This window comes from Urocitellus parryii, chromosome 8 (assembly GCF_045843805.1).
Source record: "Urocitellus parryii isolate mUroPar1 chromosome 8, mUroPar1.hap1, whole genome shotgun sequence".
Classification (NCBI taxonomy): domain Eukaryota; kingdom Metazoa; phylum Chordata; class Mammalia; order Rodentia; family Sciuridae; genus Urocitellus; species Urocitellus parryii.
This window is the reverse complement of record NC_135538.1, coordinates 136,135,906-136,163,215: the sequence shown is the minus strand read 5'-3', so window position 1 is coordinate 136,163,215 and position 27,310 is coordinate 136,135,906. Positions and strand designations below refer to the sequence as shown.

The 27,310-nt window shown below is 38.1% G+C and overlaps 1 protein-coding gene across 8 annotated transcripts in view; it reads right to left on the bottom strand.

Annotated features, from left to right (window-relative positions):
* Positions 1 to 27,310, bottom strand: part of Fars2 (phenylalanyl-tRNA synthetase 2, mitochondrial) — a 507,072-nt gene that overhangs the window by 476,129 nt on the left and 3,633 nt on the right. For 3 of the 8 annotated variants that reach the window (XM_077801819.1, XM_077801818.1, XM_077801820.1), the window contains exon 2: positions 771 to 887. The exons of the other annotated variants lie outside the window; for them this stretch is intronic. The gene's annotated coding sequence lies outside the window, so the exon portion shown is untranslated. The remainder of the gene's footprint in view (positions 1 to 770; positions 888 to 27,310) is intronic. 8 annotated transcript variants of the gene reach the window in all.

Genomic DNA, 27,310 nt, shown 5'->3' with positions numbered 1-27,310 from the left:
TTTATTTATTTATTTATTTAAATTTGAGGCATGGGCTCATTAAATTGTGGAGGCCAGCATTGAACTTGGCGATCCTCCTGCCTCAGCCTCCCAAATAGCTGGAATTATGTGTGCTACTGTACCCACTAGTCAGATTATTACTCTATTTATGAACAATGGGAGAGGTAGTGATGTGATCTCCTGAGAGATAATCATTCCAATGTCCCCTATCAAATGTACTAAATGCAAGCCTACAGAAATTAAAGCATACCTAGAAAAGTGTACATGTCCAGAAATTAAGCATTTAGAAAAGGAAAAGCAAAAATCAGAAGGTTTAGGCTGGAGACAGAGAGACATCAAACGAGCAGAGCTTCCATGTTTGAAATGCTATCATGCAAGAGGAGGGATAAATGTGTTCTGGGTAGGCAGATGAAACCACAGGCAGGAAGGAGAGAGAAAAACAAACTACACTCCCCATATTTATGAACTTCTTAACAATCAGGGCCCAATTGGGGTGAAGGAGCCCCATGAAAATGGGCAGCATCTGAATAATATCAGGAACCCAAGGGAAGGAGGAAGAGCCAGCCTCTCTTAGAAGGGACTAGGGCACTGCTCACTGGGTGTGTGGCTTGCTGCTATCTAGTAGTCATCACTAAAGAAAGATACTCCAACGTGGCCTAAGTGGTCTGACCTGCATTCAGAGACATTAATTCCTTATCCACCTGGCTTCTAATATCAAACCCCTAAAGGAGATATCACTAAAAGCAGTATTCCCTGGAGAAAGAATGTACCTGTTGATGTGGCCTTGTGTTCAAGAAATAACTGTAGGCACCAACCACGTGCAGAGAGAGCCCTTGATGGCTCCAGGTCCTCCTGCAGACTTGAAAAGTCTCTCGAAAGCAGTTCACCTAATACAGAGAGAACACTCATCAAAGACAGTGTTGATAGGACTTACAGCATCCACTCTCCTCAAGAATCAAGTCACACCCATCCATTAGCACAAGCCTGCGTTCCTGAACTTGGATCTTGCCTTCCATCTTTGCTCCCTCTGAACATACCCATGTTAATCCAAGAGAGGGACTAAGCTAGCGCAACGAGAGAGAACACACGCCACACTAGTGATAATATAATCCTAGAAGCAGGCAGGCCAAAGAGGGAGGCTACCGGAAGACACTCAGAGGCAGAAGACAAAGAGTCCACCAAGGAGCTGGAAGCATGGCTCCTAGCCTCATAGGCGTTGAGGAAGGAGAACACACTGGGAAAATGGAGTAACAACACTGGTCAGGGGGTGAAATACCACAGATAAAATGAATAGAATGAAACACTATAAATTGTGTACGGGGGGTGTTAATCACTAGGAGATTATCAATGATCTCTGAAAAGTTGTTTTCAGTTAAGTGTAGGATATAAACCACAAATTCACGCTTATTCACTATGCATTCTTACTCTATACAAAATCCCATGTAAAATATTCACAGACAAACTCAGAAACCACTAGAATACTACTCCTGGGCCAGAGCAGGCAGTGGGTGGCAGTCACACTAGTATACAGGGAAAATTACAGACAAAAAATCTGCTCCTCTAATTATCCTATGAGCAAAACAGAAAAATCATATAATCAGCTCCCCAAACACTCTAACGGCATCTGAAAAAGCGGACATTCACTTTTATATTCTTCTATACTGGGGACTAAACCACAGAGCCACATCCCAGCTCATTTCAGTATTAGAAACTGGGTCTTGCTAAATTGCTAAGGCTTGCAATCCATCAGCTGGTCTTGCTAAATTTCAACTTGCAATCCTCCTGCCTCAATTGCTTGAGTAGCTTAGGTTGCAGGTATACGCCACTACACCCAGAGTCATTCACCCTTGATTAAAACAAACTTTAAATAAAACAGGAATAGTTGACTGTTGTCTTAATATTATTCCAATATTAATTATACCAACATTACAGAATCATGATTTAGGAGAAAGCACTAGAAGTATTCCATATAAGTCCAAAATCTAAATTCAGCAATGGAAATCAGCAGGGCTGAGGAAATAACTTAGTTGGTAGAGTGCTTGCCTCGAATGCCATGGCTCCATCCCTCAGCACACACAAAAAAAGGAAAGCATCTAGTATCAGGAAATTTCCCCCCAAAAAAAATTACAAAGTCCTCTAAAAGTTATGAAAAGATGCTCAATCTCACTCATCAGAAAAATGCTAATTAAAAATGACAATGAGGGGCTAGGTCGTGGCTTAGCTGTAGAGCACTCACCTAGCATGGGCAAGGCACTGGGTTCGATCCTCAGCCCACATAAATAAATAGATAGATAGATAGATAAAAGTGTTGTGTCCAACTACACTAAATATATATATATATATAACATATAAAAACACACAAACATATATATGACAATGAGATTTTTTTAAAACTATAGACCAGCAAAGTTCAAATCAGTAATAGGCTGTTGATGAAGGTCTAAGAAATAGGCAATTCTGGCAAAACCTTATGGGAAGACAATCGGGCAACATTTTAAATGCATGTACCTTTAATTCAGCACTACCATTTGCAGTAATGTGAACCTACATATATAAACACCTCTCAGTATGTGAGCAAAAGAATATATGAACAAGGATATTCACTATATGACTTGTAACAACCAAAGAATTACATTTTTATTAACTGGGAACTGACTAAGTAAACTAATAGAGTGCTTCATGTATTAATACAGGCTATCTCCAAAATACATTGCTAGATTATTAAAATAAACAAGGTATTGATCAGTGAACATGAAGGATGGATGACCTTTTTGAATAAAAATGTAGTTTATGCATAAACATAAGAGAATGTGTAAATATTGGTAGGGTGAAACTAAAGGGCAAAGACAGAAGAGAGGCTGTTAGTCAGCTTTGTGTTACTGTAACTAATATCTGAGATAATCAACTTATCAAGAGAAAAGGTTTATTTTTAGCTCAAAATTTGAGAAGTTTCAATCCAGTTGGGCCCACTGCTTTTATACTTCTGGAAGGGAGGCTAAGCACATCTTGTCAGAAGCATGTGCTGGAGCAAAGCCATTTACCTCACCAAAGGCTGAGCCCCATAATCCCCTGAGGGTGAGCTCCCAATGACCTAAAGATTTCCAACTAGGCCCAACCTCCTAAAGTTTCCACCTCCTCCTCGTTCTGGGGACTAGGCCCTTTACATACAGGTCTCCGGGGGACATCCTAGATCCTAACTACAGCACTCACTTTTCATCATCTACACATTTGTACATATTAGAATTTATGCTATATAAATCATGACCTAATCACTATAGTCACTACTGACGTCGTTCTCATCCCATTTGGGTCAGCCTCTGTATTTACAACTTCTTTGTCACTTTGGCCACTCAAACTGCAACTGAGTAAATGTAGACACCCTCGGCATCTCAACATTAAATAATTAAATTATTTTAACCACTCTTAAATAATTTACCTTCTCTGATTCACCTATGCACCATTCCCAGACAAGTTTTAAAAGTACAAGTTCATCAAGCTTCCAAAAGGCCAGGGTTCCACTAGGTTGATCCAAGTGCTGCACAAGGGCCCAAGCCCTCTTCTCCTCCACAGACTATACCACATTCTGCAGCTGAATGGAAAAGCCCTAAGCTCTTCCCCAGATCTAAGGGCAACTCTAGTGGCCTCCTCCACCAAGGCAACTCCATTTCACAGCAACTTCCTTCTCCATGTGCACTACCTAAATGGCTCGTGGCCTTCAGCAACCACTGCAGCCACCACGGATCTCAAGAAGCTTTCTCCACTTAGTGTCCATTGAGGATTCACAGATCGCTCCTCTACATGCCATGGACTGTACTCGTCTTGGGCCCTTAGAACAGGCTGCCCTATGTGCCACTCACTGCTGCTTTCTTCCAGACAGGTCATGGGCTGTGTCTCCTGCTGCTGCTTAGTTTCCTAAACAAAGTTTACAATCCAGACAAGCCACCTGGTGAAGGTAACATTTTCTTTCAAATTTCCAAAATTCCTATTGCTCTTTAAATGACCAAAAGCCATCTTCAATTTATCAGTTTGAAAGGTCTTGTTCTTCATTGTTGCCCAGTGTCCACAATGACATTACATTAATAAGCTAAGACATAAAAAATATTAAAAAACTAAGCCTTTTTATCTTTCTCCAGGGAGGCTGATAAAAAGTCTGGAATACCAAGAACATATGCAAAAAAGTCCATCTGACCTGTCACTTAAAAGTAATTTTCTAGAATTATTGTTTTCTTAAATGAGAGAAATGATCAGACTCCGGTGAGCATGTAAGGTTAGTGATGGCTAGGAGCAGTGACTAAATTTGATTAGTTTCAGGTCCTTAACAAAAAGCACCCACCATTTCCCAATATAAGGCAATTATGCATTTAGTTATGTTACAGTCATTTTAAAAGAGATAACACATCCATAACAGCACTATTTATTGGTTTGGACAATGATTAAGGACAGGAATCTTTAAATCCATAATCAAATCCACAAAAAGTAGAATAGTGGTTCCAAGGCTGGGGATGGGGAAATGAAGAGTCATTTAACATGGCTTCAGTTTGAGATAATGAAAATGTTCTGGAGACAGATGGGGTGATGGTAACAAAACAGCATAAATGTACTTAATGTCATTGAACTGTACACATTAAGAAGCTAAAATGTAAATTTCATGTTATATTTCACAAAAAATCATACAACAGGTCTTTTAAACATTTTATTTTTAATAAAAAATATAACTATTTTCCCAATTTCAATCCCAATTTTGAGTAGAATACTACAAACAAAATAGAAGTTTAAGTCCGACAGCTCTCATATATTAAAAGTTTATTTTGTTAAAGGTAAATAAATTTACCTTTAACAAAACCCTTATTTCCTAGTGAATTGTCCCTCAAACATAAGTCCAGGATGTCTACACCCAATCTGATATATTAAATAATAAAAATTTAGAGCTGGGCATGGTGATGCACACCTGTAATCCCAGCTATTCAGGAGGCTGAGACAGAAGGATCATAAGTTCAAAGCAAGTCTCAAAACTTAGCAAGATACTGCCTCAAAAAAAAAAAAAAAATTCTTTTTAGGGCTGGGGTTGTGGCCCAGTGACAGAGCACTTGCCTTGCATGTGTGAGGCACTGGGTTCAATCCTCAGCACCACATAAAAATAAACAAACAAAATAAAGATTTTGTTGTCCATGTATAACTAAAAAAAAATGTAAAAAAAATTTTTTTTAAATAGGCTGGTATGTATGTAACAGTGGTAGGGCATTTGCCTAGCATGTGAGAAGTCCTGATTTCAATCTCTAGTACTGCCGAAAACGAATTAAATTTTAAAACAACAGGAAGAAAAAGGACCCAAGATCTTCTCACCCCTACATATTTCTCAACTAAACAACAGAACATACCTACTATGTATTGTAGACTGCATTATACACATAATACTACTTTTAGACGATATTTTCAGCTTCAGAAATTGCCTATATAATGGCATAGTAGTCCAATATTTTTAATTGTCAAAAATTAATAAAGTCCCATACTCAAAATCCATTCAATCCAGTAGGGTAGCCACTAGCCACATGTAAGTTAAATTTAATTAAAATTTTTAAAACTGGGGCTGGGGTTGTAGCTCAATGATAGAGCACTTGCTTAGCCATGTGAGGCACTGGGTTCGATGCCCAGCACCACATACAACCAAATAAACAAAATAAAGGTATTGTGTCCATCTACAACTAAAAACACTTTTTAAACCTTTAAATATAATTAAGAATTCTGGGCTGGGGTTGTAGGTCAGTGGTTGAGCGCTTACCTCAAATGTGTGAGGCACTGGGTTCCATCCTACACCACATAAAAAATAAATGAATAAACAAAATGAAGATATTGTGTCCATCTACAACTAAAAAAAATTTTTAAAAAAAAAGAATTCTATTCCTCAATTACACTAGCCACATTTTAAGTATCCAAGAAGGACACACAGATAGTGGCTGCCATATTGGACAGTGTGGATCTGAAATACTTCCAACGCCACAGATGGTCTACAGAGCTACTCAAGATATTTTCTTTTTCTGAAGCAACCATAGCACTTAATGTTCATTCAAAAAATATTTGCTAATCTCCTAACCTGTGACTGGCACTAAACTATTTGCAGGTCACAGGCCAGCAAATGAAACTAGTAATACAAGTAAGAGATAATTAGAAAACTAAAAAATAGAAACAGGGGTCTTATTTCTAGATTTACCAAAAAAAAAAAAAAAGAATAGCCAGAGGCGGCTTGTCTGAGGAACTAAGGTTTAAGCCAAGATTCCAAAGATAAGGTAGTCATTCAAAAGCAGAGTTTTGAGATGAAGGGAACTGAAGTCATTCAGATGGGAAGGCTGAGGCATGTTCTAAAACTGATTTTAGTGCATTCTGCAGCTGTCTCATTAAACTTGAAACACCAGGCAGAGCACGGAGCTGACATCCAAATCTATTCCAATGGGAAACTTAGACAACACTCCATATATTACCCAAGGCAGTTCTCCTTCTGCCTCTAAATCACCTGCCTTTTTTGTCATTTCATTTCTTGAAGCACCAACTTCTGAGTGGGCCGATACAGAAAGAGCTATTAATTTTGTTACTTCTTAGCAGAGGAAAGATAGGCTTAAATGAGTTTCTGAATTACTGTGAATTTTAACTAGCTGTTGTTCTATGCCACTATTAACATGGATAATCGAGATATTTTCATCACAGGTTGAGCAGTTTTCATTTACAGAAATTATCATTATTCACATCAGAGGCAAGCAACCCACAGGAAGTCGAGCAGCAACATCCAGCTGCTAGAACTGATGACGAACTGGGTGAGTGATCCTTTCCCTAAAAAGGTTGTTGGTTACCATGGACAGACTCCAGGGTGTGGTCACTGCCCCACAGACAACTCAGGTGAAGGACTGAAAATAGCACCAGCCTTCAAAAGACAGGACTGAGGGGAAACTCAAAACAGCATGAACTTGCTCCATGCCTCTGTGTGAACTCAAGCACCTGAATCTTTGCCCAGTGTTCTGGTTAATTTTACATAACAACTTGACTAGGCCTTTGGGTGGCCAGATATGTGATAAAACATTATTCTGGGGGTAACTGTGAAGGTGTTCCTGGATGAGACTAGCATTTGAATCAGTAGACTGAGTAAAGAAGAATGCCCTTCCCAATAATGTGTTCTTCATCCAAGTCATTAAGGCCTGAAAAGAATAAACAATTCCATCTCTGCTTGACAATCTTCCCCTGCCTTTGGACTTGAACTAGAACTTACACACCAACTCTCCTGGTTCTCAGGTCTTCAGACTTTAACTAAAATCTACATCACTGCTGGCTCTGCTGGTTCTCAGGCCTTTGGACTTAACCCAGAACCTAGACTATCAGCTCTCCCAGATCTCCAGTTTGCCAAATGCAGACCTTGGGAGTTTTCCATAATGTGTGGGTTAAGAATAGAACCAGGTAACATATCCAGCAACTCACCCGACTGTGTTTACATATACCTTGTCTTTTAATCTTGTTTCTTTTTCAATACAAATTGTTTTCTAATACCAGATCTCTGGCTTTGTTCATTATAGCACAACACCTTCAGCCCAAGTTTCCATTCAAAGGCATCTGTAGCACACATCCCAAAGCCTCTGAACACACAGAGGCAGGAGGGTCAGGAAGGAAAGTGGAAGCCATTTGTCCTCTTGTGCATGCAAGTACTCTTAAGGATGAACAGAAGACATCATCTATCTTCCTCTCTCCTCTGAGGGAAGCAAACCATCTTGGCATTTCCCTTCCAGCTGCAGTTTTTTCAGAGAGAAAAATAGAACCTCTTTTGCTAGAAAGAGCTGAAGTGTTTAGTACTTATTAAAAAATGCTACATCTCTTGTAAATTAATTGTCAAATGTGAAAATTATGCTACTCATGCCAGGTTCTGAATTTTTTTTTTAGCCTTGATGAAGAAAAAACAACCAATGCCAACTAAACAACAACAACAACAACAAAAAAAAAAAAAAACAAGATTAAACAGCTTTGGAAGATAATGTTAAGGCATGTATTTTATATCTACACATCAGAATATCCATTGGGTAGAGACATTTCTGCACAAATTTCTGTTTTTAATCTTTACAGTGTCCCTAGAAATAAGGAAAGAAATATTATTTCAGTTCCATTTCAGACTGATGAAAGCAGGAGTACATAATTTAGTCAGAGATTAGAAAAGCTCTGAATTCTTACCTTTCAGGGCTACATTCATGACTCCTGCACTTCAGGCCCATATGGTAATAAGTGAAAATACCAAGAGTCTACTGCTTTCAGGTTATAACATAATACAGATGAAGCAATATTTGGAGAAAACATTTTCAAATATTGATATTATACTCCAAACAGAGTAGGAAAGATGTCAGATACCAGCTAAAAAGTACTCATTCTGATCAACACATACTGCACTTACTAGGTGGGGATATCCAAAGTGGGTCAGGCACCATGAAATTCCTTAAAACAAAGGTTGAGAAAATTGACAACATGATGTTAGGAATTCATTGGGAAAAGGGGACACTAAGTAACAAAAAAGTTAATGTGCTTCCATATTAACTGTTCTGAAGCTCAGTGGCAGAGCACTTGCCACTGAGGCACTGGGTTTGATCCTTAGCACCACATAAAAATAAACAAACTAAAGGCATTCTGTCTATCTACAACTACAAAAAAATTTTTTAAAAAAATATTTAATTAAAAAACTCCCATAGTCTTTAAAATTTAACTGTATTCATGCCAAACCTGATACTTCTGGTATCTTATTACATAAAAACAAATTTCAGGTTCAATATTTCCAGTATCTCCTATATCCTATAGAGATTACTCAGAAAATAAATATCTTAAAGACATGTATAAAGCATTTGGAAGTGGGCATTCTTTTTTATTGTATTTTCTTTACATTGGAACTTGTGCCTTTGTAATAAATATATTTGTTATTTAACTTAAGAAAAAGGACAAACACCCATCTGGAATTGGTATCCGTTTTGTTTCCTTGAAAATATAATTTGAAAAAACAGTCATTCCCCAAAACCTCATGGGTCAATTTAGTTTGTTTTAAAAGCAAATCATTTTGCAATTCTAAGCTGCCACTTTATTTAATGTTTTGGTTTAAGTCTTTCAAAAAGCCAAATATCTACCCATGACAAGGACCAATTAATCTGGAGAAAATACAGTAAAGCAGCCTGTCTACAAATGCAAAAGCTTGGAGTAATACTAAATTGCACTTAATACCTGTGCCTTATTCCTAAGCTCTTCAGTCACCATTAGATAAATGAATGACAGAAAGGTGAACTACAGAGCAGCTGTTGAATTATGCTTAACTACCACAAGGAGGAATCCATTTCTCCTTGCACCACAGTATTCTTTGGTTTGCTCAGAAGCATACTGTATCCACACTGAGGAGGCACAGGTGAATTTTATTTCCAGGTATGACAATCACATATACTTACCCCTGTGTTGCCTGCTTTAAGGAGATGGGAACTAAAAGCACACAGAACCCCTTCCAGGTTCTTCCCCAGACTCGGAGTATCAGGACAGTGCTCCATCACCTCCTGAACCTCTGATGCTCTCTGACTTGCCACTGCCATCACCAGTCTTTTTGTCCTGCTCTGCACCCCTAAAAACAATATTTATATAAACTGTCCTATGCTCATATGGGGAAATAAAATTAGTCTGAAGCAACTTCAATTCTTGAATTCTATTCCTGGACTCATGATGGCATCCTGATAAACCCATCAAAACTGAAAACATCATAATTTGAAAATGCATTTAATCTTACCCCACAGAACATCACAGCTTAGCAATGGTACACTGTGGAGCATAGGATGTTTCTCCCTGTGATCTGTGATGGTGAGGCTCACTGAAACCTGCAACTCACTGCCAACTGCCCAGCATCGCTAGAGAAGATCAGACAGCATATCACTAGTCCAGGAAGATACCTAAATTCAAAACTGCTAGTACAGTTTCTGCTGAATAGGTATCACTTTTGCATCATGACAAAGTCAATTTCATAATTTCACCCATTCTAAGTCAAGGACTGTCTGCAATTTAAAACCAAGTAAAGTTATTTGCAAATATTTTACTGAGCACTCAAAGGAAGTGTTGAGCTATCATCTATTGGGGGGAAAAAACAGAAGAGTAAGAAGAAGTCCTTGTCCACAAAGATTCAACAGGCTCAGCCTTGCAAGACTGCAAAACTATGAATGGACAAATACTGTGATTTTTGTCAGGGTCACGGATCCTGCAGGCTCTCAATCCTGGGTGAACAGAATTACCTTGGAAGCCATTTAAAAAAATCTGTCAAGGCACCACCTCCAGGGATTTTAACTGGGTAGGTGGGTCCCAGATGTTGGTAATTTCATTAGCTCCCAATGATTCCACTGGGCAGCCAGAATCAAGAACCACTGCACTACACTGCAACTCACAAATTCCCAAAATGATTAAGGCCAAAAAGCCCTCAAACTGGTCTCAAACTGTCCATAATTATTCAATTCAACCTTGAACTTCATGAAATACAAATCGTCCTACCCACAAATTTCTTTTTCTGCTCTATGTTCCCAAAAAATCCATTTCTATAATTTGAACTTCAACTAGCTATAACCATAATTTAAGAGGCTACAAGCACCTTCAGAAAATCACTTTAAATTATCTAGACTTTCCAATATCGCTTTTATTATAAATACTACTTCATATAAAAATTTCATTTTGAATTAATTACTGAGGTGAGTTAAAATTATATTTAAAAATGAGAATATTTTGCAAAGAAGTGAGAAATAATAAATACTGGGCATTTCCCAAAAATACTCCTTCAATTATCTGCATATTTTCTACAGAAAGTTTTGTTGAAGACCAGCTCAATAGCAAGCTAAGATATAAACTCAGGCTGCTGTATATGCAACATTAGATTTGGCTTTATAGATTTGCTGTTAGACAGTTTGAAAGAATGAGGCACATACATTATGAGAAGACTGGTTAAATGGGGTAGCAAGGAGTCTTGGTGTGATGTTAACTGTCACATATTTCAAGATTATAGACAGGATCAATTCTGAATACTGCCCAAGAGAGGGAAAGTTCAAGTAAAGGACTTATTTTACCTTACAAGTAACTTCTCTCTGGTGTCAAAGGGGCTTACCAAGGGAAGCTCTGAACTCACCTAGCCTCAGTCAAGTGAGTTGTTCCTGGAGCACTTTCATGAGAAGATGGACGTGACAGTTATTCTTTCTCATGATATTTACATACTGAATACAGGGATTCAGTGAAGCAGTGCTGATAAGAAATGTCAAGGGCACACCTGCACAGGGACAATGAACACAGATGTGAGCCTTGAGCCGTTTCAGTCAGCTATCTAAGGGGCCTGCTGACAGTGGTCCTCCATCCTGGTGGCACCAAGTTCCTTAAGCCTTTTAAAGACATTATTGTTGATCTCAATCCCCAGAATCTGATGACTTTGTTTGATGATTTGATGAAAAAACTGGTATGTTTTTTCCAAAGGTTCCTGGCTATATTTTTAGTATTTTTTTTAGTCATGTGTTGGAAACAATACCCGTTTTTATTTTTATGCAGTGCTGAGGATCAAACCCAGCACCTTGCACATGCTAGAAGAGTGCTCTACTGCTGAGCCACAATCACAACCCCACTTCCTGGCTATTTAATATGAGATCAGGGTAGAGAACTTGTGCAAAAATGAAACCAAAATGCTATACACGGCCTTGGCTGGGAGTAACTCAAGGGACATATTATCACAGGAAGCAGCGTCTGCCCTCCAAGCTTGGTAAATGACTCAAATCCTCTGTCGTAGACAGAAATATAAGAAGAAGAGATTTTCAGAGAAGGAAGAACTTGACCTTACAGCCAGGCAGACAAGACCTCAAACCCCAACTTCCCCACTGACTAGCTGTGTAATGTTGGCCCATTTGTGAACAACCTTTGGCCTCAATTTCCCAGATGTAAAATGGGATTCACTATATTTCATCAGGATCTTACCAAGATCTCAATGAATAAGATGTAACCTGCATAGCAGGTATTAAAAATGAGAGCTGGGTCAACCCATGGACAATCCAAGGGAGCTGCTGGTAGTAATAAAGAGAGGCATGTGTTCGCTCATTTCTCTACAAACAAGAAGTATCCAATCAACCAATTTCTCAAAATGTCAAAACTACAGTACAATCTCCATATTTTCTGAAACAGACATGTGGAAAGATCATAACTTATGTGTTACACACTATTGCCAGTAATCCAAACTGTCACCAAAGGGTTGAATCTGAATGCCAGAGCAAAGGAGGAAAGTTGGAGAACCTGAGTCACCTGTATGTAGAGGAGAAAGAGATTCTTAGCTGGGGCAAAAGCAATCCAAATCTCAGAACACACTCATTCCTGAGGCTGAGTCCTGTGACCTCAGGTTTAAAGTCCAGTTTCAACACCTCAGTAAATCATGCACCTTGTAAGCTTTAACTTAGTTATTAGAAACAGGGCCCCTTCCTCAGATTTCCCATTAAAAACTGAAAGTGGGAATGTAGGTAAGGTGTAGAGTACAAGATGGATACAAAGCAAAGCAAGTTTCATTTCCCCTGCCCAGTCTACATTTTGATCTCTTGTCTCCTCTTCATGAATCAAATAATTTTCAAACCCAGAGTAAAAGTTCACAGATGACCCAATTAAAAGATACTAGAAGGAGATCGTTTGGGGGGTAGTTTCTCTTTTGGAAATGGAAAACTAGAAAGAGAAGAAGATATAAATTGAGACATAAATTCTGACTTCAAGGCCTACAATAAAATTCTCTGTGTCTGAACTTCAAAATTACTGCAACAATTGAGGAAAACAGAATGCTAACATCACAGTTTTATTCCATGTTCTTTAATATATAATGAACTGAAATATCCCTCCAAGTCCTCAGATTGCTATAATTTGACTAGGTCTAAAAGGGGAAATACAGATTAATTACTGAAGAGCAAACATATCATGTTAAATTATAATGAGATCCATAAAGGAAATCTGTATGAAGCACTTTTGCAACTAAATAATATGAAGGGCCAGATATGTGATCAACTGGCAAATATTGTCCCAAGCTTGGGATGAATAAACTACAGAACAAAAGAGGGAGAGGAAAAGAATAAATAAGAAAGGCAAGGGATTGAGAGGCTGAGGCAGGAGGATCCTGAGTTCAAAGCCAGCCTCAGCAAAAGCAAGGCGCTAAGCAACTCAGTAAGACTCTGTCTCTAAATAAAATACAAAAAAGAGCTGGTGATGTAGCTCAGTGATCTAGTGCCCCTGAGTTTAATCCCTGGTACCCACCAAAAAGGAAAAAAAGGCAAGGGAGGCTGGGGCCACATCTTGAAAAGTAAGGGCCGTATTTTTCTATCCTATAGAAAAAGTTAAGATCCATATATAATTAGGGGAATATAATCACACACATATGCATAATAAACCTCACCCTGGAATTCATAGGGGAGGTAGAACTGAAGATGGAGGAACATCAAAGGCACGCTGTCTTTAATATCCAGAACCTATCCTGAGTCATTGCCACAGTGAGACAGGGTTGGGGCATGGAGGCAGAAAGAAAGAGCAGTAGTCACTACGTCACAAGATAGAACTTTCAACATAAGTCACATCCATCTTAACACAAACTGAGGTGCTCCCAGACTGAAGGAAATAACCAACCAGAATGGAAGATGCACAGTTACTATTCTTCAACAGAAACCAATTCAGAAATGGGTAATTACCCAAAAAGGGCTAAATCCAACACCATCACAGACACAGGTGGATAAACATTTAACACATGGGCAAAAGAAAAGAAAAATGCTCATCAAAAAAAAAAAAGTACCCTAGAAATCAAAGTGTTTGCACAAATTGTTCTATATAATCTAAGGAATCAAAAATCAAGTTTAAAGAAAAAGATAAAGTAGTCATATGGAGGAGAAAGCCAAACAAGACATATAAGACCAAAAAGAGATTGCAGGGCTTGGGGTATAGGTTAGTGGCAGAAAGCTTGTTTAGCATGTGTTAAGTCCTGGATTCCAGCCCCCCAGCACAAGGAAAAATAATTAAAATCAAAGAGAAGAGAGAAAGATTATAAGATATATATATAATATGTAAGATGTACATATTATATATTATATACATAAGATATATGTATTATAGTATATATTATATAAGGTATATATAAAAATATATATTATATAAAATATATATCTTATACATAAGATATATACAAAATATATATTACATATATAAGATATATATAGAAAAAAATATATATAAGGTAAACATATTCCATATTATTGGGCAGAAAAAAGCAAATAACAGAAAAGCCCTGCTCAAGTCAGTTTCAAGACTGGGCAATGTTTCAGGATAAAACATGGGAGAATTCAATGACCCTATAATGATAAAATGTTTCTTGAAAAAAAAATGGTTAAAATACACATCCAAAAATGGAAAACCCCTATAAAAGGAATTTGATGAGCACGGAAACCATTTAAAAGGGAATAGTTAAACACTGGAGTTACTGGCAACAGAAAGTTCAAGATAAAGATCTTAACATAAACACAAAACCCAAAAAAATCAAAGGGTAGAGAAGGAAGTTGGGAAGAAATGAAACTGCACTCTTTTTGTCTTTCAAATCAACCATACAGGTCAGCAAAAACTGAAACTTTCCATCAAAAAAATCCTAATGAGGGCTGGGGATGTGGCTCAAGTGGTAGCTTGCTCGCCTGACATGCTTGCAGCCCGGGTTCGATCCTCAGCACCACATACAAACAAAGATGTTGTGTCCGTCGAAAACTAAAAAATAAATATTAAATATCAAAAAAATTCTCTCTGTGTGTCTCTCTCTCAAAAAAAAAAAATCCTAATGACACAAATATTTCCATGACTGGTCTCAAGTACAGTGACCTTTTCGGTTTTATACTAGTTCAAGGAACTGTAATTTTAACCAACGCCTCTGAAAGAGGGATGATGAGTGTCCTGCAGAAAGACAGACCATGAATGTGCACCTACCTGGCAACGGAAACCACTGGTAACCTGCAGCAGAGCTGAGAAAAAGAGCAGAGGGCTTCCTTGGGGAAGCCTGAGCAATACCTCTGAGCAGTGGGTGTGTCTCTGGGGCCAGAGGAAGGCAGTATAGGATGGGGCCTACAGGGAACCATTTAAGTCTTCCCAGCAAAGCATCTAGGAGGGTGAAAGGGCATCAATAGTAACATTTCTTTTATGGCAGAATCTCAGAAGAGCCAAGTGCAAAGGGTTGGGTAGCAAGCAAGTCCAAGAATACCCTAATTCAAGGAATATATATATATATATATATATATATATATATATATCTCATATATGTATATCATATATGATATATATGTAATGTATGTATACCATATATGAAATATGTGAAATATTATATATTATATAGGATATATAAAATATGTATGATGTATATTATATAAGATATAATATATGTATTATATTACATAAGATCTATATAGAAATATATATATATATATATATATAAGGTAAACATATTCCATATTATGCAATGGGGATCTTCTTTCTAAACATTGCAGAAAAATGCCCACAGACACCTAGAGAACCAATCCATCCAGCTAACATGGAACTGTGTGTCCCTTCTCTCTCCTTTGCCCAGTATTCTACTCTAGCAGAGGCCTAGGTGGTAGACAGTTGTTCAAGAGAAAAGAATAAGCAGAGAAAAAGAAAAAATAGCCCTCTATCACCACCCTTTACCATCATTGGGTCTTTTAAAGAGGGCGTAAGTAAAGGAAGAAGTAAGTTTTCAACCACAGGCAAGAGAAGGTTATCCCCACTGAATACAATTTTAAAGGGACACAGAGAAAAAACTGTATTTGATATGCATTCCATCCACCATGCCAACATCTCAGTTACATACACATTTTTACCAAGTCAAGTGTAGAAATGTGCAGGGAGTAGCCAGTACATATCAACAAGGTTTCTTCCTTACACCGTAAATCAATTCTACTATTAAATGCACATTAAGAAAACAATTAGAACTGAGAACTGTATAGTCTAAAACAGACCTTTAGGATAATATTAAAAAGTACCAGATTTATAATCTAAGCTAGGCAAGGAGGGAAGTAAAAATATGAACAGGAAAAGACAATGCGGAAGGGCTAAGGCCAGTGGACGACTGGGTCCTAGTGAAATACTGTAACAAGAGGAGTCAGCCAAGTCAGGAAAGAAGGAAGAGAACTATTCAAATTTGAGAACTTCTAGAAAATTCATGTAATAACACTTTTGACTCCAAATCCTAGTCAGGCTACTTACCATTTGTTTCCTCATTCTACAAGATTACTATGAGTATTAAATAATCTAACACCAAAGCTACCCAACTCCTAGCACTTAATAAGCAAACAGTCGCAATATCACTGAAGGAAGCTGATGAGGGCTTGAACCTGGAATGCCAAAGAGGTGAAGCAGAAGCACAGCTGAACAACCAGAATCACACATATTTTCAATTTATTTATATACTTCTTATTGGTATATTAGGATTATACAGAATAGTGGAATTAAATGCTATATATTCATACATGCACACAGTATACACCTTTCAAAGTCTACATTACTCAACTTCTAATACAAGAACTCTGCAGGATGAAAGAAATCCAATCTTGAGGGGAAGAAAAATAACAAAAATAAGGAGTATGAGTAAATCATGAAACTACAGCACTAGTGGGATATTTCATTAAATTATTGATCAGTCAGTAAGCAAATATTTATTGAAACTAAGTAAATAATTATTGAATCTTATGCAAAGACTAGTCAATGTAATAATTTATTTCAGTATCTGTCAGCTAACAATATATTCCTCAGCAAATAAAACTGGAGCAACATTAAAAGTAAAATAGATGAACATTATCAACTGCTTATGTCTGCAAAAAGGAGTGGGTGCCAAGGATGACACCTAGGCCATGTGAACAGGAGGGGTCTGAGAAAAATTTTAACTTAGAAAAATTATACAACCCTTCCCCCAAGATCAGCTACACACTTTCAATATCCACTGTGTAAATGAAAGTTACTTATCCTGGTTTGCATTTGGAGAATATCATGCCAAGCAAAGTAAGCCAATCCCAAAAAATCAAAGGCCAAATGTTCTCTCTGGTAAGTGGATGCTGATCCATAAGGGAGGTGGGGGTAATGGGAAAAATGAAGGAACTTTGATTGGGCAAGGGGGAGGGAGAAATGGGAAGAGGACATGGGAGCAGGAAAGATGGTGGAATGAGATGGACATCATTACTCTAGCTACATGTATGACTGCACTTATGGTGCAACGTTACATCGTGTACAACCAGAGAAATGAAAAAAAGTGCTACAATTGTGCACAATGAATCAAAATGCATTCTTCTGTCATATATACCTAATTAAAATTAATTAATTTTAAAAAGAAAGTTACTTAAAGATAAATTAATGAGTTACAATAGCTTCTAATCCTTGACTATTTTTACAATCACTACACTACCTGTGTTTGAAAAATGGGAAGACAGACTGTCAGAAATTTGTTTAATGTCCAGATGATGTTGGGAACACAAAGGGATTCATTAGCTATTCCTTCCCGGCATACAGGTATGAAAACCACAGTTATAACTGGTTCAGCTGTCAGGCTGTGAATTGTTTAAAATCCATATTCTCCACCTAAAATTGCAGAGCATACATTACAGCAAGAACAAAAACTGATACTCTGAAATTGAAAAAAGCTTGAGAGGGATTCTAACAAAACTATGAAACCAAAGCTCAGATCTCATCAAATTCATTGATCGCATACTGTATGCTCAGTCAAAACCATTCACTATAAGCATATTTAAGCACCCACATACCAACTGAGTTTTCTCAAGTAGAGAGCCAAAGAGAAAGCAGAATAACCCAAGTCATGGACAATTAAGGATTTAAAAATAAATGTTTACCCAGAAGGAAATGCTTACCCAGTGTATAAGGATGCTAAGTACAGAAAATAAGAATCAAATATAAATTTTTAGTTTTTCAAGGATGATTTCTGAGTTTAATACTACCAAATCAAATTTGGCACAACAAAAAACACAAACATTTTAAAATCAAACAGTTCAAGCATCAAATCCATCATGTTTAATGGGGCCAGGATTCAAACTCTCTAAAGCTTTGGGGGAGAAGGTTCTGTTTCTGTTTTTGGCAAAATATAGATAACAACTGGTATTAGAATCAAGTAAAATATGTCAGATATTCTTTGCAACGCCTGGCAATCAATTAAAATCTGGGAAAATAAGGGAGCTTCTAAATATTGTCTGTAGAACAAGGAAATTCTTACCTGAGGCTTAATAGCACATCACGCTGATATATAACCATTTTTTTTTTCTTGTGAGAGGCAGACCAAATTAACAGACAATGACTCCCTTAATCCAGGAAAGGCAGAACTACAGGCCCCTTCCAAAGCACATGTTACAAAAACTGTAAGGGGAAAAAGACCTGAAAAGTCGGTAAATCCCTGCTCATTGTGCCAGTGTTGCACCACTACTGAAATGCCTGATTGCTTTTTTATGTTTTAATATTCAGAAGTTTTCTTTTAGAATCTCAAACAAAACAAAATAGTAATTGATACAACAATGCAGCCACAATTTCCACATTAAGTGAAATGATAAAAGAATATTTCCCTTCCTCCCACACCTTAGTACAGCCAACTAATCCTACACAAAGAAATCCAACACTAAATCGAGGAACTCCCTTTTTTTGTGCCCCTCAACCCTTATCTCCTACCACCTTTGGAGCCAAGGCAGTTTGGGGATCCAAAACAATCCAGACAATTGAAGAATGGCACCAGTGAACAGAGTGTGCAAGGATGCAGCCCATTCTAGGAGGAATAAAAGGGAAGTAAAGCCATTTATGAACTTCGGGTTTTTGATTCTTGCAATTCCTCTTTGTAAACAAACCTAACCATGATAGTGGATGTCTCCCTAAATTTTGGAAGGTCCCCAAGATACAAGGGTATTATGTAGATTAACAGTCATTATAAATTAGTGTATCAAATAGGGTGACCATTTCATAGTGTTCCCAAGACTGTTCAGGTTTATGCCTGTTGTCTCAGCATAATTATTAAAAGTACTCACTTTCACTGAACTCAAAAATGCCCTGATTGAGAAAATAAATTATATGATCACATAAGTTGTATGATAAAGTGACATACAAGTTGTAAAAGTATGAAAATGTGATATAGCTGTGAAATGCAACTAAATCAACAAAAATCCTAGTCTAGTTTTCTACCTATCACATATATACAATGTCTACCTTCATTTCAAAAATGCACAGTAAATCTCCCCACAGTAAAACTAATACCAACAATCTAAGATTGTAGCATACTCAAACTAAAATTTATTTTAAAATATCTCCATTGTAAGTCAATAACTTGTGTCAATAATTCATAGAACCCCTTCTGAGGCTACCCTTTGAAAAGAGATTGCAAATGCAATTCTAAATAATGTGCCGAGTAGGCAAGCACAATAATCTGCTAAAATGATGATCTTTTCCATGCTTCCAGAGTTATCCAAAAAAATATAAAATAAAAACTTTATTCACTGTCAGAGGCTCTTCACTCCAAATTATAAAAACAGAGCCAATAAAGCAGTTTTAAGATAACATAATTCTAGGAAAATAAATCACAACATAAGAGGAAAAAGTATTTAAAATACCTATCACTCTTATATGGTTATTGCCATGATGCTTGTTCTGTTAATATCCAAAGCAACAGTGCTACTCCCATTATATTTTCTACTGAGGCAAAGAGAATTAAAGTGCAAAGGTATAAAATCTAAACCCAAACCCTGACCAACGGGGAGCAGTATAATTGGAACAAGTTCAACAGAATTTCCTCCGTGGCAAAACATCTCATATTGCTTAAAAATCACCAGTGAGGATGGCACAAGAGGGTAGAAAATGCATCTAAGGATTTCAGCTTCTTTTCTTTCATTCACCACTCATGAAATACATACCCAGTACCTACTAAGCACTATGCCTACAATGGAATTTATAGGGGCATGGAATTCTACCCCTCATGGAATTAACACACTATTGGGAGAAATCAATATTAAACTGATGTGAAAGCTGAAGAGGATCAAAACAAAGCTGCTTGTGCCAAGCCCTAACCAAAAATAAAGAAGCCAGGAGGTTACACAGGGGAGAATGTCATGCATTGATGTCTGATGAGAACTAGCACAAGAAACTCTTGCCAGAATTAGAACCTTACACAAAGAATATTCCTACAAGGATTCTGTCCAGTGACTGACTGCTCAACCTTGGATGGGCGCCATCCTTGTTATCAATCCTGGAATATTCTTGTTATTAATCCTTGTGGTCAAGGATTGCTGTTCAAAAGTTACTTATGCAATCCTCATTTATCTTTAAAATGTTCCCTTTACTCCATCCCTTTCAAGTGTGCTCCTGGTTTCTAGGGCAGTGAACTCTACACCACAATGCTTCTTGCTTACTCCCAAATAAATATTATTCTTTGTGAATCTCTCTCTGTTAATGGATGACACCAATAACCCACTGTTATACAGATATGTAATTTTAAATTACAAAAAAAAATAAAAAATAAGATATTATAAGAAATAATAAGATCAGAAGGGAACACTTCACAGACATGACATTTACCTGAGTACTCATGAATCAGCTGAAGAGTATGACAGAATATTGATGATTCTTGAGAGGGGTCTTCATGTACAAACATCCTTCAGTGAAAAAGGATTGGTGTATGTATACATCTAAGATTTTTATTTTTAAAAACAATACATAAAACTATCCCAAAACTGCATAAGTAGGAAAGATGGCCTAAAATTTAAAATGTTGGCAAGGCTGAAGCAGGGAATCTCTATTTTATTTTGGCATTATATTAAGGCAAGTTGAGTTGCAAGTTAATAGAAATAACCAAATACAGCTTCAAATGGCAAAACATTTTTTAACAAGAAGTCTAGAAAAATCCAGTTCCCGGGGTTCATTCAGCAAGGCACAAAAGCCAGTAGTTACGGGGGATTCCCTCGTATTCTCTTGGTCTTTCCAACATGCTTTTCTCAAAGTGATTCTAAGATGGCTATTTGCAAGAGAGCTGTTTTGAGCATTCGTCATGCCAGTGTGTCAGGCAGGAGGGAAGAGATGGCATAAGCACACCCTCTTTTGTGAATAGTCAACCTTTAACAGAAACGAAAATCTTTCCCAGAAACCTAGTAAACTCTCCTTCATCTCATTAACCAGAGCTGTGTTTTGTGGCTATCCCTGGCTATCAGAACCAAGTATCTGGTAAAAAACTGAATCAACATGACTGCCTAAGGACATAATCAAACAATTTGTTGAGCCAAACACAAAATCAAAGTCCTGATGGCCAGGAAGAAGTTTGGTTCATGGATAGCCAATTAACAATGCCTGATAATTTTCACAAATGAGTGACAGCTTATGTGATTGATTCACTGAACCACTGATACTCATTTATTACCTACAATATACAAAGCTAGAAGCAAAGTGTTGGCGAGACAATGATAACCAAAAACAGACACAGTCCCTATTTTCATGCAATACACAGGCTGATACCAAGTCATCACACCAAGAAATGCTTCCCTAGCCAGAATTCTCTACTGAGCTGTTACCTTTTACAACAAATCCCTTCCCTTTTTCTTGGTAACTACCTCAGATTCATTGTGTGCACCCCCATGTTTATGTGCTCATCCCCTAACTTTCACAGCCTATAAATGGATAGCCAATTAACAGTACCTGATAATTTTCACAAATGAGTTACAGCTTATGTGATTGATTCACTGAACCCTAGAGATCAAATACCCCACCCTGACCTCTAGGGGTTAAGCAAGTGATTAGGCCTAAAACAATAGTGATTCTCTCCATGGTCAATTATTGATTCAGAGATGGGAGACCATAGAATTCAATGGGGGCCAACGTGGTGAATGGAAGTAATGCTGAAGACTCCTGGTCCAGAAGATCTCTTCCTCTTCTGAGGTTCCGGAAACCTCCTGAAGTTTAGAGCTGCTGGGGACTTACACCAACAAGAGAAGATGCCAGCCTAAGGATGAAGTTGACAATGCAAAAGACATGGTAGAGAATCGAACCAAGCCAGGCCTTGGCAACTTCACTCAAACAACCAACTGTAAGACCCCTGTGGCTTCTGAACTCCTGTGGCACAGCAGACAAAGTCACCATAGTGGCCCAAACCCATTCAACTTGGGGTTCCTGTTACTTACAACTAATTCACTGTCAGTTGAAAGGCAGTTCACCAAGGAGCATAAAAGAGGAAAAATTGATCATTAAAGAGGGTACCTTCAAGTAAGCACTGAGATCTGAAGTATAATTAGGAAGGGAAACAAGAGCTACCCAAGCAGCTGGGTAGGATTCACGGAGGTCCCCAGAGGAGAGTAAAAGGAAGTAGTAAAGAGCTGAAAAGCCACAGGTGAAAAAGAACAAGGCATGAGAGGCGGCTCCAGAAGAAGACAGGGCCACTCTCAGGTCTTACAAGGTGTGCTGCAGAGCTTAGACTTTATCCAAAAAGTGCTACAGGTTTTCAGAGAAAAAAAGTAGCATAGAAATTACTGTCTGATAATTCACACACTTTTAAAGAACACATCACAGACCAGGACGCCAATAAACTTTTTATTTTCAAATAGCTTTCAAGAGCACAAAAAGGGACATTAAGGAAACACCACAACTGGGCTTTCTCTGCAAGGTTCTTAGTAGGGGCATCAAGGTTCTCCTTGGGTAGGTCTGGTAAACCCCGTGAACGTCCTGAAATATATCAATCTGGGACAGTTGCTGTGGAGACTTTCAAAAGTAGGGACTATCGGAGACTGAAGACTGAGGCTCTGCAAAGGAAGGCTCTACCATAATTACCACCACAGAGCTAGCTTGCACAGCACCCAGTGGTGACAGCCACAGCCGAAGGGGCCCCAGCAAACTTTCAGACTGCCAGCTGATGATTAGCTCACAGTGGCCCCAGCAACTTCTAGCTGATTGGCTCCTCTGCGGAGCTGCTCATTGGGGGACTTTTTTTGGCTCCGCCCACATGACCCAGCCAATCGGCCTCAAGAGCAGGAGGAGTGGGGGAGGTGGAGAGGCTTGGGGGAAGCTGGTGGTGGCAGTTGGACTCTGAAGGTTTTTCCTGAGGAGCTGTTTTGTTTGGTGTGTGTGGTTCTAAAAATAAAGTTCGTTTCTTTTGACAAGTGGCTCCTGAATTGTGCCCAGCCAGACTGCGGCAACCCAGGACACAAATGGCATTCCTCTTGAACCTAAACTTACAAATGCTCAGGCATAGGCACTTATTTCAAAGTGCTTAAGATCTGAAATAGATAACCACTTTGTTACAGTTTGCAACTACAATGTCAACCAAAGGCCTGTGTGATAAAAGGCTTAGTCCCTTGCTTGGTGCTACTTGGTCATGGTAAAACCTTGAAGTAGGCCTAATGGGAGGCCTGCCTTTCTTCCTTTCTCATGTCCCAGCCATGAGATCAGTGGCTTTGCTCCACCACATACTCTGGCCATGATGTGCTGCCCCAAGCCCAAAACAACTGGGCCAATCAGTCATGGACCAAAACCTCCATAACCATGTGCCAAAATAAACCTTTCCAGCTTATAAGTGGACTGCCCCAAGTATTTTGTTAACAATAACAAAATGCTGGGCTGGAGATGTGGCTCAAGCGGTAGCGCGCTCGCCTGGCATGTGTGCAGCCCGAGTTTAATCCTTAGCACCACATACAGACAAAGATGTTGTGTCCGCCAAATACTAAAAAACAAATATTAAAATTCTCTCTCTCCCTCTCTCTTTAAAAAAAAAAAAATGCTAATGTCCTTACCTAAAAATGGTCAAGGAAAGAGAATATACTACCTGTTAGCCTCCTCCTATCTCACAACTTCTCCATTTTACTTTCCTCTGCACTCAAGAATTCCAGGAATTTCCATGAAGATATTTCTTCCAATAAATGTATCCTAATTAACTAAAGCTAATTCTGTTTTACTGTCTGCCAACATTACTTTAATCCATCTCACATGAGTCATGCTCATCTTACTCTTTAATGTTATTAGTTAACTCAAGCTCATAATTACACATACAGATGACAGGCTTGCCAAACTGATCTGCTTCCACTGTGCACAAGAAATAAATTTTTAGATTTAAAAGTTATAAAATATTAAGTCATATAAAGTAAAGGATTTACTGTAATGGCAAAGATATCATGAATTCTATGTATAGCTTCCTTGTTAATAACAGTTTCCAGTATAATTTCAAAGATATATTGTCCTTCCAAGAAATCAGTTAGAACTATGTATTGCATATCTTAAGACAATGACCTAATATTTTCCATTGATTGGAAAAACAGCATTCCCCCCAAAGTATAAACACTGCAAATACTAAGTGTTTTCTGTAAACAACCAACTTACCTGAACAAACAAGAGATGGCAGCTACTAATCCCCATTCAGAAAGGACAATCAGAACTTCAAATTTGTCTTTAGAAAAAAACAGTAAAATAAGGTGGGGAAGGTTATGAGGGTAGAAAAGATGGTGGAATGAGATGGACATCACTACCCTTGGTATATGTATGATTACAAGAATGGTGCGTCTCTACACTGTGTACACCAGAGAATTGAAATGTTGCGCTCCATTTGTGTATGATGAATTGAAATGCATTCTGCTGTCATGTACAACTAAGTAACATGAAAAAATAAATAAATAAATAAATACTAAAATGAGATGTTGATAAAAGTACCTGGTAAACTCCTAGAAGAGAAAATAGACCTTAAATGAATAAGTTATCAGAATCACCACAATTAGTTTCACTAACAAATCATTCTAAAATGTATGGACAACATAAAATCACACTAGTTCTCCCTCCTAAGTAGTTAGAAATAAAAAGAAGGTAACCTAACAGGATATTACCAGACAGTGTGGAAAAATTTTGCTGATAGAGGCTTGTGGCAAGAAAAGATGGTTTCTTCCTTTTAAAAGTAAAAGAATTTTTTAAATAAATAAATAAATAAAAGATTCTCTAGAACTAAGTATCAATTGATATACTTTCCCCAAATCGAGTGTCACTTTCACGGTTGCTACCAGAAATTAGGGAACCCAATCAATGAAGCTAGAATATCTAAGCACAACACACCATGGCTCTCCAAAATTATTTAAAATAGATTTTCTAAGTCTATCTGAAAAGAGTATCTACAGATATGTTAGTCTTAGAAAATCCCAAAAGGAATTGTCAATTCTCTCTCTCTCTCTCTCTCTCTCTCTCTCTCTCTCTCTCTCTCTCTCTCATACACACACATACACACACAAACACAGATAACCTAAAAAGGGCATCAAGACATGTTAATAGAAAAATAGAAAAAAGTGTAAATGTATGTCAAAATACTAAAAAGCTAGGATAAAAAAGAAAACATTTGAGAGTCTCTGAATATTTATAATATTTCTTATACAAAACAGCTTTACAAATACGTGAAAATCCCAATAAATTAAAATTCAAATGAGTAAAATTTACCGACATTCTACAAGAAAAATTAAAGAATTATATAATTCCCGAAGCTAGCGCTGAAGACCATCTGTGAGGCAGTATAGCAGCACAGCCAGACACACAACATTCTGGGCCAACTCCAACCCCAGCTGTTTCCTAGTTCCTGGCTAAGCAACCTAACTTCTTGGCTTTCCTTTAACAGAGGTAACCATTCTCCCACCTGGCCAGAAAGGGTTAACTGAACATAAAAGGACTTGCTTGCACCTAACATCTATGAGAGCTGATACACCAGAGCCCTTTCCCTCTGGACAGAGCCCCCTCCAGTTGGTCACTGCACCATTATCTGTCCCCCAGCCCGCACTCAGGGTATCTCTTCTACCCTGCCCAAGGTAAAGGGTAAGTGTTCCTCCAGCAGTAGCCATCTTACCACCACAACCACACCCCTAACTGCTCTCAAGGCCCAGATCAAACCTAAATCCTCCAGACCAATACAAATACTACTTCCTCTTTAAAGCCTCTCAATGTCCATAGATTAATGTTTACCAACTCTAGCTATGATCATCCAGGGAATTTAAAACAGCCATGCTATTTGTCTGAGTGTTGCCTAAACATCAGGGTCAGACATGGCCTCTCCTCACCTTGAGACCCCTCTGCTTTGCAGCACTTCCCATGCAATATGTTTTAGTCAGCTTTTTCGCTGCTGCAACTAAACGGTCTCAGTAGAACAACTGTAGCAGAGGAAAAGTTTATTTGAGGGCTCGGTTTCAAAGTGTTAGTCCATAGAAGGCCAGCTCCATTCCTCAGGGCTTGAGGTGAGGCTGAACATCATGACGAGAAAGGGTAGCAGAGAAAAGCAACTCCCATCATGGTGACCAGATGATGAGAAAATGATAATGATAATGATGACCGGAGAGAAAAACTCCACTCTCCAGATACAAATATATACCCAGAGCCAAACCCAATGCCTCCTCCAGCCACACCCTACCCTTCAGTTAATCCCATCAACTCGTTGACTAGGCTAAGATTATAACCCAATCATTTCTCCTACAAACCTTCTTGCATCGTCTCACCTATGAGCTTTCAGAGGACAAATGCATAAACATACTACCTATAAACTCCTGGAATCAGTATTTGATTTTTGGCCCTCAAGTTACAAGTACCAGCCTGCTCAGCTTTCTAGTGAGTATACAGATAAAAGAAATGTCAGTGCTCTTCCAACATAGGATTCAAAATCAGGGTTTGAAACAAAAGCCTGGATAACAAATCTGCATCTCAAAAGCTCAACTGTTAAGTTCTACTTCTGTCTTAGCCAATGCATAGGAGGAAAATGACTAACTCCAAAAAAAAAAAAAAAAAGAGTAAGCATCACTAAAAGAAAGCTGGTAGGGAGCACTTCTGTGGTCCACTAGATGTTCCTCCCTTCTCACCTCCTACCACTCCAAACCACTTAAGAGTTACCTAAATATGACAGGCACAGTGGTGCACACATGTAATTCCAGGAGCTTGGGAGGATGAGGCAGAAGGATCTCAAGTTCAAAGCCTGCCTCAACAACAGTGAGGCACTAAGCAACTCAGTGAGACCCATCTCTAAATAAAATATAAAATAAGGCTGGGAATGTGGCTCAGTCACTGACTGCCCCCAAGTTCAATCCCTGGTATCCAAAACAAACAAACAAAAATTTACCTAAATAGATGGTGTTCACTTTCATGCTTCTATGTCTTATATACACTGCAACCTCTAAACACATTCATCATCTGACTTTCGCTACTCTTTCTGCAAGTATCATCTGCTATATTCCGTCTTTCCTTAGGTCACAGTCCCTAGTTAAATATCCCA